At 37.8% G+C, this 17,948-nt stretch overlaps 1 protein-coding gene across 18 annotated transcripts in view; it reads left to right on the forward strand.

The window, feature by feature from the left end:
* Window positions 1-17,948, forward strand: part of MYT1L (myelin transcription factor 1 like) — a 312,013-nt gene that overhangs the window by 186,325 nt on the left and 107,740 nt on the right. The window lies entirely within an intron of this gene.

Here is a 17,948-nt window from a genome sequence, read left to right on the forward strand (position 1 = left end):
AGACAAGAAAAAAATTGAGATCTTGGGAGTGAAAACCAGAGCCTCTCCCTGGGCCATGCTCCTGATACTGTTTATTTTATTCACTTGGTAGCTCTTCAGGTCCTCTGTGCATAGCAGCATAATAATGAATGGTACTTTTATACGTTCAGAGCTGTGAATTACTTTTGAACTATAAGCTTGGTCCAGATCCTTGAATACTTTTAGCTGTGAAGAATCCATCTGGGTGAAGCAGTTACTCAAACCACACCAGGAGAGTGTTCCCAGAACTGTGTTTTCAGGACGTCTGTCGGCTAAGTGTCTGAAGAAAAACCTAGATTTGAGTGTTCTTTCATTGCAATTACTAGGAACTTTGCCAGTTTCATTAATCAACTTTAAAGACAACAGGATTCACATTCTATGTATACAAATGTAAAAGCAAGTCCAGTTTCTGGTCTAAGTTCTGCAGGTGCAAATCACATAGTTACTGTAGAGTAACTGAGTGCAAACTGGTCTGTGTTATTTGCTGAGTAGATGTGAATGATGGTTTTAGAAATATTACACCCTACTGTGTTGCTATGCATTTAGCACTTTTTTTAAAACACAGCGTATACCAAATAGATGCCTATGGTTTGCCATGTAAATAGGTATGTAGGCACATCATAAAAATCATAACTAGATGCCATTTAGAAAATACTGATTACATGCAATGGCCTAGTTTAAAAGCTGCTTAACATCATAGTTTAATTTTTTTCTCAAGTAACAAAAGCATTTAGATTCTGTAATGGGTTAATCACTTGCCAAATACCACATGCTTCAGAATGAAACACATTGTAACAAGTAAGAGCCCTAATAAGAATCTTAAGCTGGTAGCAGGGCACTATGTATATTAATTTAGGATTCTTTTAATGCGCATATCAGTGCATATTTGAAAGCAGATAAAACCATTGTATAGAAATTAAAGCAAAACACAATCTTAGTCTGAAACAATATGCAGCAAATTTCAATGAAGGATGAATTGTTAAGGCCAAATGATAAACCCTTCAGATTTAAAATGGAAATACTGATAGAACTCTCGCTATATCATGCATTTCATTTCAATTGCTGAAAATAAGAATTCAGATGAAATAAACCAACTTAAACATTTCATCTACCAAGGAATTTTGCATGCCTTTTCTTCAATTCATATTGCATTTGTAAGGGATTTTTTTTTCATTAATCACTGATACAATGTCTTGCAAAAAGAAGCGAGTCTCAGAAGTGAAGAGGGATCATAACATAATGTTTGGATTTATAATGTATGAATTGTCCCTAACCTTATAAAATATATTGCATTTTAATTCTCCATCAAATTTCTTGATATCACCAGTTCTTTGTTGCTTTACTAGGGTGTCTCTGTTTCTATTACATTATTCAGACAGAATTGTTTTGACCATCTTTTAATTTTTAAGCATGAGATTTGTCACTTCATACAACAGATTTATTTGAATTTATAAATACTTTAGAGTTTAGCATTGCTGGTTTGATTAGGAAAAGCCCCACATACCCTTGTATTGCCTTGGCATTATATACTGTAGTTTAGTCGTCTATATTTTAGAACAGTGAGTGAAATAATTCAGGCTCCCAAACTTCAAAATTAAAAGACTTAAATGTCTCTCTCTTATTAGAAAATTATTGAATTTCTGTGGCTTGTTGTGCCATATTTCTTATTCAAATTTTTTCATTTGATATACCTTTTCACCCACCAGTTTGATTGCCATGGCTGCAGCCGTGGGTGAATAATTGCCTGTCTTCACAGGAGCATGTTCTGGAGCTAAAGTCGAGTGCTTGCTTCCTGATGTATGCCTCATTTGGATTCTGCCGACAGCCTAGGGGCTGTATTATTCATGCCTTGACAGATAGCACTCACTAAAAGCATTGGAACAGGGCCAGGTACTGGCAGAGAGATAGTGGAGCATTGCAACTTGCAACTGAGAGGAGCATCTATAATACAAAAAAGAGAAATCCTCATACCTCCCTTTTACTGGTCTCACTTTGATGGAGAATTCATTTGCATCAAAATAAAATACCCTAAAAATAAATACATTTTTTCTAAAGCACGCTTGAAAGTTTAACACAATTTTCCACATTTAATTGCAAAGCTGATTTTAATTAGTAAGGCCCTGCATGTGAAAAATGAAGATTCACTTGGGTGAGTGTAACACATTGCAGTGTCTGCTGAATGCTCTAATTAATGTATGGCTGCTGTACAACAGGGTGCACTGTGGGATATTTATGAAAAATTCTGTGCACGCAACCAGTCTATCTGTATTTTAGTTCTTGAATCCACAAGAATAAATAACTTTTCCCCCTTTATTCTTTATGAGACATCATTGTGCATGCCATCACTCCATCCATAAACTTTATGGCATGCCTGTCCTTTTTACTATTTGTCAACGATATTATAAATCAGAAGCCAGGACATACATATTTTAACATTCATTTGATAGCAGAGCATGGTTGCACACTGTGCAGAACCCGAGGTCCACTGATGCATTTGTGTTAAAGCCTAACCACAGAACAGTGAGGTCCTTACTGTTGTTTGCTTTTATGATACCGTGAAAAATCCCACCGAATGCTGGAAGTATAGACAAATGTATATTCATTTCTCTCTAAGCTGATAGTCAACCTTTATTATAGTGTTAAATAATGATAAAATGATTCATTGGATATTAACCTGAGGAAAAATCGTACTCTGACACTGCCTATGCAATTTAGTACTATTTCATTTAATGGTATATTTGCTAAAGATTTTGGTAAGTTGTGGCAAATACCAAGAAAAATATTATAATGTATTTTATATAAAATAATCCACTATTCAGGGGTTGTAAAACATGTTAATAAATGAAGCTTCACTGCTTTGTTAACTCCAGCTAAAAAGAAATAAGTAAGTAAATAAATAAATAAATAAAATAAGTGAAAGAGCATAGGGATTTTCAAATAGAACACTGCAAACAATAAATAAATGTGCTGACAGAGAATCCATAATGTATTAGAGGTCTGTATTGGCTGCTGTCTGGATTCAGCAATATATCCTTTGTCTGATTGTTGATTAATGATTAGAAAGGTGCAAAGCCGGGCCTGAAACGTCAACCAAATATACACCAGCAATTGGCGTGTGGCTCTGCATGCTAGTGGCCATTGTCTAGGGTGACTACACAAAGGAACCACAGTTCAATTCCTCCTACCACCATCTGGATTGGGAATAGCAATTTCAGTGGCAGCAAGTTGCAGGATCTGCATGTGCCAGGAGTACTAGCCTAATAAAGGGCGGGGGGGGGAAATAAAATCAGTGGCAGGAGCATGGAGAGTGCTGACCCAACTGTGCAGCAACAGCAAACAGCAGATTTGGGATGTGCTTTCTGCAGTGGGTCCCCAGGCTTGTATGTTGCTGAAATGATATGCTCATTTTCGTTCACATGGCAGGTGCTGGGCTTATTTCTCATGCAGCAGTCCACTTACAGCCACAGTGTTTTCTGTGGAAGGATCTGTCTGGAGATGTTGCCATCAGCCACAAAATAAATGAAGATCATGCAGAAAGTATGGGAAAGAAAATTTAAAAAAAAAAAAAAAAAAAAGAAAGAAGGAAAGCAAGAACAGAGCATCCAGTAATACTAGGGAGATAGTTTCCCGAACAAGATCCTGAAAGTAGCTATACACATTTTTCCTTTGCCTATGGGAAATTTATTTTGTTGGCCTGGTAGCTTTGCTGAGAACACTGTGTTCTCTTAGGAGAGAAATAAATCGTTTGAGGTTGAATAATTTGTGCTTTTCATAATGAAAAAGAGGATCTACAGAGTTGATTCGCACGTGATGGGCAAGACATTTAATCACCCTATGCCTCTGTTTCCCCACTTGTAAACAGAAAGAGAATTTCAGGCATCTTAAGATGTAAAGACAGAAACATATATAGGGGATTATTACAAACACAGGGCCCAAAACTCTGTCTCTGATATTTATCTGGTATTTAAATAAAGATCTGTTAAATGACCGTTGATGTCGGAGGAAGTCTAACCTTACATTTCAGTGCTTTTTGGATCAAAACATTTTTCTGGAGGACAGAGCAAAATTAACTGATTTGTAATGATAAGACAATTTTACATTTAGAGTCAGCTCTAGTTTCCCTATTTCATAATTAACGAATTATTTCTGCAACATTTCTGAAAAAAATACTGATTCTGAGCTTTAAAAAGCTGGGAGTATTTAAGAAATCTGTTTATTAATGTGTATTTTAGTGATAATGCAGTCATGGTTATTAGCCTTACAGTAAACCAGAAAAGCCATGAGCAACATTGTGCACTGGGTTCAGGGTACTACGGAGCTGCCTGCATCCTCCTGCCAACGGTTCGGAGCAGCAGCATAGCTACTGTGGGTGCAGTTGAAAAATGGCCTGTGGATTAGAGCATCCCAAGTAAGGGCTTTGGAGACAGGAGAATTTACTGGTGAATACTGGCAGCTGGATAGACAGGGAACCTCATCTTATTCCTTGCTCCAGTGTCCACAGCAACATAAATAACATAGATGACTTTGAAAAAGGTTTCTCCATAGGTGGCACCCATGCTATCAGAGAGTGGCGTTGCCCTGCACCTTATTCTCTACCTCAGTGAAAATGATCTGAACTCTGCTAGAATCATCAAAAAAAGAGGCAGGGGAAATCATATAAGTAAAAAAATCAAGAAACTTGTAGTTATCTTTTTCTTTCAAATATTCATATTTTATGAGATCAGGCACCGTAAGTATTACCTGGGCTAGCAAAAGAATGTGAAGAAAACAAGAAACCAACTCAAATATGAATAAATAAATCACTATACCATGCTAGCAGAAAAATCCACATAGATGTATGTGTAGAAATAAGAGAGAAACGAGGCACAAAAAAGTAAAGAAGTGAGAAAACAAAAACAAGGTTGTAGGAAAGAAGAGAAAAAAGAATAGTTTGGTGGGTTTTTTTTCCCTAAAAATACACTGCGATGTGTCTTTAAAGACTTAGATTGAAGTTCTTCAATAAGTTGAGACAGCCCTTTCAAAGACATCACTTCTTGTTAGTGGTTGATATGAAGTACTGTTTCTAGTGGTGTCAGCTCAGGACACGGGAAGGAGAGGTACTCCTGAGCCATCTTTGATGACAATAATAATTCTAAATAAATACATCCACAGTACAGAACCAAATGCCCAGGGGATAGATAGCTCCTGAAGATATCCTCAGCACTATACAGCTTAGGACACTGTAAAACGGTGACAGCTACAACCAGGTGAGTGGACCTACCAAGTTAGTTTCCTGGCTACTCACCTGAATCACCTTCCCAAGAAAATCTTGCAGCTTACTGATTACAGGAAAAGGGATTGCAGAACCTAATGTCCTTTTGTTATTTGCAAGAACCAGCAGTGCCACACTGTAGGTATGCATGGAGGAGTGGAGAAGGGGTATAATGCCTAAGAGAAAATATTCCTGTGATTGAAGTTAGGCCTGTGTCTTAAATCTGTGATTTGTGATAAAATTTGTAATACTATAAAGCCAAATGAGACAGGACAGGATATGATTGGCTTTAAATGCCAATACCAGCCATTTAAAACCGCTTTTTTAAGTTCAGTTCCCTGGGGCTGGGACAGATTTCTCTGATATCAGGGTTTTTTTATTTAAAGTAATGAGCAGGCCATAAATTGGATGAACGAGTAGTGGATGAATGCTTTCTGTCCAGCTGATAGTCGTGAAAGAAATTCGTCAGTGGTATGCATCTGCTACTGTTTTTCACCCTCATAATGTCTCCAGGAGGAAATCGTACCTATACTTCGTGAACAGGGGGTAGGTGCTCAGAATAAAGGCTAAAGCTAAAAACTGGCATGCATTCGACTTCTGCTTTAAGTCACCCAGTCCAAAGGGTGGACTCTCATCATCCCTCCCTTATTTTGTATCTAACTCTGAAGTCAAAGTAGAACTGTACTTTTAACATTAAGCTTGTCTAAATTTCTAGTGTTCTGCCAGGAAACATTTATTTGGGCACCTTGATACCTATGTCATACCAAGTACGCAGCGTAGTTAGTACATCTCTAATCTCTTATCTGCTTGTTCCGTTGTAGCAAGTGTTTTTAAAGTCCTCCAATTTGTGATCTATACAAACATGGCGCTCACCCACTATTTTGTTCTTTGTCAATAGGAGTTAAGACACGTTTCTCCCATCTCCTGGGAACTTGCATTGACTGTAAAGAAGTTATGATGTCAGGATGCTTGTATTCTATTTTCTTGATCCGTTCTTATTTTATGGACAGTAATATATCCAAAAGGAAGAGGGAAAGATATAGTTTTGTAACTGAGCAGTCACTTGGGCAGAGAAGAACCCTATTTCCAGTCCCAGCATTAGCACTTCATATGGAAGACAGACACTCATTTCAGAGAGGAATGGAATGACTCTTTCACCATTCAAAGTAGCAAAACCATGTAAATGTTTTCTTTTGCATGAAGTATTAGAGAAGTGGGCACTCTCAACCCAGATTACTATAAAACCTCATGAGCAAGTGGTCTTCTGAGAGGTGTAAAATGAAACTTCAGTTACCCCTGGCAAAAGAGGATATTTAACACAAATTTCTCACACGTCTCTCTATGTTCTAGATTAGGTAATGGCTGAGGCTGGCATCGTGATTCCTCCTCTGACCATCTCCTAGTCAAAAGACTGAGTTAATCGCTGTTTCTGTAAAAAAAAATAAGGCTTAAGGTGATTAATTCCAGGAGCGGAAATCCCCCACTACAGAAAATACCTTCCCCCAGTCCGGATTACAGTGTCTAAATTCTGCTGTGTGTTAAGTGCCCACATGTCCCTACGTATTAGAAAAGGAGCAGACGTACCTCACTTGGATGCTAGAATTTCACTGTGCAGCTATGCATAGAAACTGAAAGCTGTAATGCATTCGCTCCCTTGGTAAAGTAGCAGTTCGTGACTCTCTGCTACCACACAAGAAATTTACGTCACAGCCAGAAGTTGAGTCATGGCTCTGAATTCTACTCCAGTGCCTTTTTGCTTTAGACCATCCTTCTTATATTAAAATTTCATTTATGCAAAGATTAGCAAATGATTTCTTGCTATTGAGTATTTGCAGAGACAATAAGAATAATGTGCTAGAATTACTGATATACTGTTTAATATAGACCTTGCTTGGGTGTGGTTTCTTCTGGGATGATCAATGAGGATTGGTTTTTTGGTTCCTAGTAACCATAAGGACTACTTCAGGAGAAGGGGACAAGCAAACAGTCATCTCAAACAAGAGGATATGTCATATATCATAACATACATGATGAATATTCTCTGACATGAGTCTTACAGATGTTTGCATGTCGCTAGCCACCAAACAAAAAAACTGGTTTTGAAATTTATTTCTCAGAGAATTCTCTGGATATCCCATACTTTGTGAAAGGAAACAGAAGATGCAAAGTCCCAACTAGATGGATGGCTGCTCTGCAGCCAATTTACTATGGTAACTGTATTTTATGCTTATAAAACTTTTTCAACTGTTAATTTTAAAACATCTCATAAATGTTAACACAGTAACCTCAGTGCATTTTGTGATGTTAAGTATTTGATTTCAAATGACACCAAAGGTCATATTGCTTACGATGTTGTAATACATTCACAATAGCACATGACTCGCAAGACTGGTCATAGCAACTTTTTACCAGTGCACGTTTATAGTGCATAGGAGTTTGGGATGGAAAGTGAAAAAAATAAAAGATGTTTGTCTGTCTGGTAATGTAGGAATAATTCTGACAGAATGTAATTGCATGACTTTATCTTGAGCAGGGCTTTGGAATTAAGATTTCTAGTTCTTAAAACACAGACACTTAGCTCTTTTTAATTCCATGTGACATAAGGTATTACCAGCTTCACGGTCTTCTGTCCCTTCCACAATGGCGAATTTGTTTCAGTGCTGCTGGCAAGGAAAGTGTACTACTTTCTGAGTCATAGTACTATCTCTGCAGCACCTAGGTGTTCCTTGGAAATGCTGACATACTCAGAACTGACGTGGCCTGGCTTTGCTTAGCTTGTGAGACCTAAAGAGATCCCAGGGAAAGACGGACTCAGAAACTGAGTCAGAGTTATAAAACAAATACCATTTTAGAAAGAATGCAAACAAATTCTGACTACTGTGTTAACTTCGTATCTTAACAGTCAAGCTTGCTGCTTCCAGTTACGTTATTAAAAAGATGTAGGAGGAAGGACTGAATAGTTAAAATGGCATTGACTAAAAGTGGAACCACTTATTTAAAATGTCAACATTATAAGAAAAACTATAAAACAGAAAACATTTAGCTTTTTCTATCTACTATAGTTTTGATTGTTCATTGAAAATTATAGCAGTCAGTCAGATTTAGAAATCACAGTCTAGTGGACATCTCAGGTAGAACCACAACAGAACTATCATGGTTAGTTTAGATTTACTAGTAGCATTATTATTTTTTTTTTACTTTTTATGTATACTATAGATTAAACTGATCTCTTGTGTAAGCAGGAATAGAATTTCATTCCTCTTACACCAGAGCAGTTTGTAATTCTGTTGCTCTAGAACTCTGTATAAAAAAAAAACCTCCCCAGGAAGATGAAAAATTATTGGCTGGTATGAAAAACAGAGTTGATACCAAACTCCATATTTTTTAAGCCATAAGGAAATTTAGAATCATGTGGTGAAGAGTAAGGAAAGATTTACTTACTGGCTATGTTACAGTATAGCTTTGCATGATCTCAGATCATTTTAAGTGACATCATACCTATGCAGCTTATCATCCCTACCTTCAAAACCTTCTAGGTATTTTTGACACTAAAATGTCTTCTGATCCCTGGCCCACCTTCCATTTAGTACATTTACCTGTTAATTAGAGATGAGATAAAAGTTTTCCGTCATTAAATTTCTACATCTGTGATTTTCACAAAAAGCATTTCAAGATGAAATATAAGCACAGACTTCTAGAGCACAACTTAAGTAGACCTTAGGTGCTGAAACTGAAAAGAAGGATCCACAAAAATCCCGAGACTGTAGTTGATCAAACTTGTAATAGAAAATCTATTTCTGTATGCCCAGGGGTGCTGCCAGCTTAGCTAAGATGTGCTGCTCAGTGCTTTCTACAGGCCAGAACGTCTGAGATTTGCAGACCGCAGGTACTTACACCAGCATCCTCTATCCAGTAGGCACAGCAGGCATTCTCTGCTCACACTACCGTGCAGGGACAGCACTGATTTCTACAGACGGCATAGCAGTCACATCCCCTTTCACTGAAAACGTTTGTGAACGTGGTGCATCCTGGCCCAGCAATGAGAATGCTGCCTCCGGAAGCAACATACTGCTTCGGTTTCTCCATCAGCCTCAGTGGGCCCAAGCATAATGTTAATTCCCAAGCCAGAGCCATACCAAAGGATGACAGGAGAAGACTGACTAGGACGAGGCTGCCTTCTGACCCGGCTGTTGAAGCCAGGCCTGTGGACAGGAAGGAGCATGAGGGTTTTTACAGAGAACAGAGAAAAAGAGAGAAAAGCTAGTTTGACGATTAAAGGTCTCATCTAGAGGAACCAGATTTGGAGCCATAGCAGGTTGATTGGGTTCCAAAAAAAAAAAAGAAAATAAAAGAAAGGGTCTTCCATTTTTTTGACAATTGTTTCAACCCGAGTTGTTTAAAAAAAGGCAGAGAACAGTACCACACTGCCTGTATCAAAACAGAGCAATAAAGTAGCCATCCATACTACAGGCATGATTTTTGAACCTGCATCGGAAAGTGTCTTTTTGGATTATGAGTCATATTTTCAAGATGATGCCTAAGTCAGAGTTGCACGTAGATGCAGATGGTGACAAGAAAGGGAGTAGTGATTTTGGAAACATTCTTTTCATGGTACTTCATATTTCTTAGTGTAGATATACCACAGTCAACATGCTTGCTGTGCTATAGTGACTTCCAGGCTTATATACCTATATATTACCATTGGGGAATTTATTCACTAAGGAACTTAGTCATCTAAACTTAAGTACTTTAAAGTTAAGTGTGATGACATTTAATGTTGCCACAACTATTCCCATTATAGAACTGTGCCCCAAATATATAGGGACCATTTTTAAAAGTGACTAACACATTGCTAATCGACTTTCAATGAGACATAAGTGTTAAACATCAAATGCCTCAAACTATTCAAAAAATTAAAAGTAGTCTTTGAAGTGGTATACACTTTCTAAAAAGTTGCCTTTCATCTTTTAAAACTGAAGAATCTGTTCCTTTTCTTGCCATCTTCCTGTTACACACTTCTACTTCCAGCCATTTCCCAATTTTACTCTTCGGTCCTTGGGCAGTACATCATTCTGGACCTTTCACTGTTCAGTCGTTGACCCTTGCTACCTTTCCTGTGTGTGCATCTTTAAAACTGAGCAGCTGAACTTCAGAGAGGGATAACTGCCACATTTCCCTGTGAAATCTAGCCATAGGAGGTATATTGGCAGCAGATTTTCAATGGAAACCGCCATTTCCACCCACAACCCAGCTGCCACATTTAAATCATGCTGTGTGGGGCTTCCACTCCCTTGGGAGGCTATTTTCATTTTCCTTCAGAGACTCTTCTGCAGTCTAATGGAACTCACTGTCAGCTATAAAAAGTAACATTATATGCCGTAGTATTTTTTTTTTAATCGTGATATGAGTCAAGTTGGAGCCTCACTATTCTGGACTGGAATGTGATGGAATTCAGTTAGAATTTTTTTTTTTTTCCCCCCCTGAACAGACGTCCTTCCATCCATCAGATTAAGGCAAAACCATTTAGGCCCATATCTAGACATCTGGCTTTTGGAGTCATGTGATTAAGCCAGTAGGTAAGCTTTCATTTTTAGACCAGAGTATTTCTAATTCTTCTAATCATGAAAAAAAAAAGGTGAAAAAAAATGAACTGAACATAAGAGATACAGTTTTGTCCATTGAGTCTGCCAATAGCCTGAACCAATTTCTTTATCATAGGTGAGCTTGTACCTTCATGGAAATACTACCTGCAAGACCCCCTAATATTACAACAAGGCAACTTCTATGTGCTGCAGAAGAATAGTTCGGCAGATTATTAGCGCAAGCAAATACTTGCCTTTCAGGGTGTAAGTCATGGCAGGGGGCAGGGAATGTGGAGCAGCATTTTCTCAGAGGGGAGAATAATGATCCACAATACCTGCCTTGTACTTGCATGGGGTGGAAGAATGTATGCCATTATATTTGTGTCTCTTGAAGGATGTGCCCCATTACTGCCACACTGAGCAGAAGTTAGGGCAGGAGAATTGTGTGGGTCTAGAACCCCAGATTGCTCTAATGCATCTCTGATAGGAACTGCTAATAGGGACTCTAATGACTGTTGAAAATTACATATTACTAAAGTAGCTGCATCCATCTAGAGCAAAGAACATAAAGTCTTGGTTATAAGTTTGTGCTTATAACTTCGTATACAGTAGTAAACTGACAGGCGCAACAGCTAGTATCAAAATTTTGTCCTAGAAATGAGGCTCAAGGAGGTATAATGACAAAGGTATTATTTGAGAAATCCTCTTTATGTTAAACAGATTTTTGTGGTAACCTTTTTGGTGCAGAGCCCACTAAGAAAGCACCCTTAAAAATTAATATGGAGGATTAACTTTCAGTTCCTTCATAATAATGTTTGCTAAATGCATATTAATAACAGTTAACATTTTCACCAAGAGACCAATTTTAGCTGCAGCTCCATAGTGCAATAATGTAGAGAGAATGCTGTCATTTCTATTCTGTTTTAGAATAATCATGTTTTCTCTGTGTTATGGAAAGGCACAATCTTTTTGCTTTTTTTCAAAATAGGAAGATTTAAACATCTCAATCCTCTTAACAACCAGAATTTAGAATATTTTACACTTGAATGACTCCTAACCAACCGTGCAAGGCAAAGAATGGTATCCTGTAGCTTATGCTGGAGGTGAGAAGCCAGTACACAAGCAGTGAAGTGGTTGCAGCTTGTATCACTTTGTTTTTGTCATTTTTTTCTGTAATTTCAGATGCTTACTGATGACAATCTTGTGTTAGAAGGCTGCTCCACAGTACTGTTCCTTTCCATTGGTTATATTCTGTAGCCATTAGCTTTTTGGATCAAGTAAGATACTTATTGCTATAGTTACAGGAAAATTGGCGTATCGTATTTCTTAATTCTGTGCCATATATCTTTCTTAGGTAAAATTAAGTTGCGAGATAGTGCTATTGTGTATCTGTGTAGAGATGGTGGGAAGAGTATTTGTGATACGAATCAGCAGCTGATAGTTTCATTTTAGTAGCCCTACATTAGAGATGCGATAAAATGACAGTGTACTCTATTACTCAATACTTAAGTACATGCTAGAATGATAGTTTGACCTGCTGTGTCGTTGTTAAATATGATCTATTGAGTCTGTGTCTAAGAGTGTTGATTCTACTAATATGTATCTAGCCATGTTGTTAAATGATTGACAGTATAACTACATGAATCGCCTTTGATTTCCAGCAGTTTATTTCCCTTGATTTTTGAATGCTTGAACTTACCACGCTGAATTGCTTAAAAGCAATTACGTTTAAAATATTGGAATAGGAAGATTTCATATCATGTCCAAAGCCTAAACACTGTGACTATGCAAAGATCTTTTGTAGCTGATAGATGCGCTCTTGTAGCATATTCTAACCCTTTCAAATTGGTGAATGATTGATTATGAACTTTTCCCATTTTATGATACCATGTAATCACAAAAAATAAATAAATTGGAACCTGCCCTGCCCTCTACCTGTAAACAGAGTTGTCATTACCACTGAGGCTGAAAACACAGGATACACACAAATCTGGACATATTGGCAGCTCTAGATACTGCTTTGATTTAGCTCAACGTAGCCAACCTCATTTTTGTCTGTATGTAGAAAAATAGAGGGTTTTCTTTCCCGATGTTTTTCTTCCAGTTTAGATTTTTGAAATAAATGTGGACTTCAGGATTCTGAGGTAGTGCAGATGTCAGTGTTCTTTGAGTTAGTGCAGAAGTGGTCACTGGCTTTGCATGTTCCCATTTTTATGTGTCTGGGTTACATCTAAATCAACATCGAAGTGTGCAGAATCAATAGCCACTTAGCAAAACTTGATTATATGCATTTCATCTAATGAATCAATATGAGTCATTAAGCCTGTGCTCTTTGCACTATCCCAGTTTCTTTGATCAGTCCCTGTATTCAAGGGTCTGGCAACAAGACACAATCAATTGTGGCTTCCGGCTCGTGAACACACAGTTAAGTTGGGTATTTGCCATCCTAAGATTAGAGTGCAACTACAGCACTTGTCTGACGTTGGATCATGCAGGTAGTCTTGAAAAGATAGCTTAGCTATAGGGGAGAGAATTATTCATGTTAAGTGATACAGCAGCTGTGGAAAGGAAAGATGCAGGGTTTGGGGGTTCTCTTTATGACAGTCTTGTGGTGCATGGTTTTAAAATCTACTAGGTACTATCTTTGTTGGGGATGGACATACAATATGAAAAAAAAAAGAGAAAAAGGCTTGGATTTCTCTCACTTTTATCAGATTCCTAAGTGGTAGAAATGTAAGTTAATCACCATTAACTCCCTTTATTGTCAGTGGAGAGATAGGCAAAGTGTCTAAGAAAGGTGAGATGAATTGCCTCCCAGGAGGTTCCCGTTTCTCTGCATTGACTTATGAAGGGAGCTTAACATGACATGTATAGACTTAGTTTGTAGAAGCCTCGGGGTAGGTGAGAGATGAACCCCATCCATGACATCATAAGTCATGGGGCAATCAGATATTATATTGATTTATTTGTATAAATACTTTTGAATAATCTACAACTGCAGGGCATGTACTTTGCTAACCTGTGCTGCCACATAAGTTTTTAGTCTCATGATTTGTTACATTTATTTTTTACATCTTGCTTTAAATGAGCTCTCCAGGGCTGAGATTTTTTCCTGTATATTTGTAGAACACCTAGAAATACATTACTGTGCCTCATTTTCCTTCACTGAGCAGCTGTTGGATTCAACCAGTTAAATAAACTTATTGTTTAAATGGGTTAATTATTGCAAAACTGAAAGTGTCCTTTCAGTTGTGATATCCCAAGAGCAGAGACTTTGGTGATGGGTGAAATGATCTCACCAGCCAGAGGACAGATTAGCCAGTAAGTTTGCCACTGTTCATCACAGGGTTCAGTTACACCAGTTTGGAGTCTCAGTGAATCGGGGTGGGGAGGTGCTTCACATTGTTGATGTATAGGATCCAATTACATAAAAGATCCTCACTTTGACTTAAGTTACTGTGACTGTATTGACTACATCAAAGCTAGTCTGCTTTATTTTGTGTAAAAATACATATTTCAGTATTTGAATTTCTAAAAAAATAATACTTCAGTTTTGACCTCCATCATTTACTTCTGGCACATCATTCTATTCTCATGTTGTTGGTTACTCCTAACTCCTTTTGCAGTGCTGTTTTTTGAAGACACTAATTTTTCTTTAGGGCTTATTTAGTTAAATAATGCTATACACATGAGTAGATCTGCGGTATGTTTGTGGGTATTCATGTGTTTAAAAAGGCTCTGAAGTGCAAAAGGATCGAGTTGGCTTTTAAAGCTCTGTGAAGAAAATACCACGTCTTCTACCTTTACCTTTTGAGATCCAGCATGCTTCTGGGCACTTTTGTAATTTCTCTTACTGTTCCATAATGTAGTACACAAATATTTGAAACACCGGAAGGAAAAAAGGCATAGAATGCTCTCCATTTCACTCATTCCTATGAGTCAAGCTTGTACCTGTTCAGGTAAATTAACAGTTTTCACTGAACTGAAATACGATTGTATACATACCTAGTCTGAAAAGTCAACAAACTTCTATTCAGTGCAAATAAGTGAAGTAAAGATGGTGTGTTTTGACACTGCACACATGAAGGCACTTCCTGCTTACAATAATCTGATTTATTGAACCAGAAGCAGAAGCTCGTGGGAAAATCTGAAATACAGCAGAACTGTAGAGATGAGTTCATTGTATTTTAAAAGGTATTTGTTACTTTTAATTGTAGTTTCAATAGAAAAAAACATAGTAATTTGGGCCCACTTTTACAAAAATATTTAAGCATGTAAAACGTGGATGGGAACACAGGTTTTCCAAAGCAGTGACTCTGGATTAGTGCCTAACTCCAACTGAGAAGAGAGGGGTGAGGGCAGTCGTTCTGTAAGTGGCCTTAGATGCTATGGTGCTTGGCAGTGCAATGGTTGCAAGAAGCATGCCTAATTCTGGAACAGTATTCAAGACTCTGGCTCAGTTGCCAGCAGGCTGCTGGAAAGCAGATTTGGGTAAATCAGTCTTCTAGATGGGCATTCATAGCAGGCAGGGTGCAAGCAGAATTTTAGTCCAGCTGGTTGGAAGCACCAAAACCAGTGTGTCCTAGCTCTATCTTGTAGGCTGCAATTAGTCATCTCTCTGAAATAAAAGCTCAAAAAACTCCATGTCCTTCTTGAACTTTGACTTGTTGCTTTTCCCATTTTCTCTTCTATAGCTTAGTGATTAGAATACTCAGCAAAGTTCTTTACCTTTCGCAGCCTGGGAAGGTTTGACTCAATGCCTCCCGTATTCCAGGACAGTACGCAGGCATTACGCGGGACTTTTGTGGGGTAGAAAAGATTCCTGACCAGTGTGGCTTAGAGAGCAAAAATAGTTTCCCACAAAGAAGTTTGACTGCTGCCTCACAGTTATCACTGTCCACTGGGTTTGCTGCTCATTCCTGTAGTAATTTGGCATGCTTTAAGCAGTCATTTAAATATGAATGGAAAATCATCCTCAGCTGAAGGAGTTTATTCTTACAATTGAGTAGGCAAATCGCTAGGCTGGAGTCAATCTCTTTTTCTGAATTTATGATGATTCTTTCATTCCTATCAATTCAATGGTCCACCTTCAACGAGAGTGCTACCAGCTCTTCCTCATAATAGTGCATAGTCTGCTGGGAAGGGCATTCTCCTGGAGTGCAGGGATTTCAAGCTGTAGGGTTTGGTGGAACCCAAATACTTATTTTCTGGTTAACTGCTGTAAGTTGATAGTGTCAGCCCTTTAAAACTAAAAGTAGTCACTGCTTTGAGAGTGATTTAATAGGATGTGGTGTTATGCAAATTAATTAGGTTTGCACATTCTTTGAAGATTGGATTTGTTACAGGACTTACCTGAAATGTGCCTGTTTTCTCAATACCCTAAAAGTCTTCATCTGGAAATACGGACTTGGAAGTTATCTAGTCCAAACCAAAAATAATACTTACGGTATCCAGTGGGACAAGTGTAAATGCCTTGGGAACTTTCTGCCTGAAGCCTTAAGCAGAAGTGTGCTTCCAAGCAGACTCTTCCTAATTTGCTATCCTCAACTGTGTATGATAAAATTCTACCTCAGTGCCACTTCAGATGCTCAAGTGCTTCATTAAGTGTTTTTGATAACCTCACTAGGTGTCTATATAGTAAATTTTTAGATTCTATTACCTACCAAATGTTTTGGTTTATGTTAAATTAAATTCTCACAGGCAAAAAGAAAGAATGAGAGCACTGTTGCTGGGGACACTATTTAGATTGAAAAAAACATTTTGTAAGAATTTTCAAAGTACTAATGAGGAAAAAAAAAAAAAAAGATAACAATCCTCCAAGAAAAAATATTATTCAGATTTAGGGCATAATATTGCCATGATCTTATTTTTCTTGACTTGTATCTTATAGCACGAGGCTTCTGAAATAATGGATTCAATAGAAAAGAGATACAAATGAAAAAAGAAAACTGGTAAACATGGCAGATAGGAATCACTCTAGGTATTTAAAGTTGACTGCACCTTTATTAGTCACATAAGCTCCCTTTCTAATTCATGTAGGGAAATAAGACACTCTAAGAGGAGAATGTCTTCCAGACATAGGTTTCGTGTCCCACCTTTCATGTGTGAGTTGGCATATCATGGATGGGAGAATATTAATCAGTAATCTGATTTAGAAAATCTCTGGTATTTCTCTGGTCCTATACTACGTGTATTTAAAGAGATACATTTGTTATAGCTTAGGAATAACTGTACTAATTATGCTGAAATTTATATAAAATTAGCAATAAAATATAATAAAAATCAAGAAGTAGAACTCTGGGAAAGAAATACATATTTCCTGAAGACAGGTCCTACTGAATGTATCAGTGAGTAGCATCGTATGTTTTTTAATGGGGAAAAATTGTGTGAGAGTTAAAAAAAATACCATAAATCATCTTCTAACTAAGGAGTATAAATTCATATATTATTTCTTCAATTTCTTCAATTATTAATGTCTATATGTCCTCTTGGAGCTTATCACTATGAAATTCGACAATGTTCTTTCCACAAGAATTATTCATGACAGATTCCGAAAACCAGAGATGACTGAGACACACAGCAAAGCAGTGTGGAATATTCAAAAGTGTGTTTCAGGAAGCCCAAATATATATTCCGCTGAAAGCCAAGAGAGCTGAAGCGTGAGGGGAAAATAAGACAAACACAGCTGACCAGGGAAATACAGTGAGCAATAAAAGAACGGATAAAGGCATGCAAGACAGATAAATCAATGGGGTCATTGCTTTGAGCAGGGATAAACAAGTCTGAAAAATAAGCAAATAAGGGGATGATCACAAAAGCCAAAATGGGAAATGGAGAGAAAATTGCAGATGCTATAAAGACGAACAATAACAGATTTCACAAATATACGAGGAACAAGAGGTCAGTGGGAGAGACTGTCGTCTCCATATGTGGTCGGGAGGGGAAGTTGGTGGCAGAGGCTGCTGAGAAGCCGGCGCTGCCTTCCCCTCAGTGTGCTCGCCGGAGAGACCACAGGGAACGTGCCAGAAACAGGAAAAAGTGTCCTGGAGGCAGAATCTGAAAAATTAATGAAACAAAGGATGAGAGCGGAACAGGTT

Source organism: Aquila chrysaetos, chromosome 15 (genome assembly GCF_900496995.4).
Source record: "Aquila chrysaetos chrysaetos chromosome 15, bAquChr1.4, whole genome shotgun sequence".
Classification (NCBI taxonomy): domain Eukaryota; kingdom Metazoa; phylum Chordata; class Aves; order Accipitriformes; family Accipitridae; genus Aquila; species Aquila chrysaetos.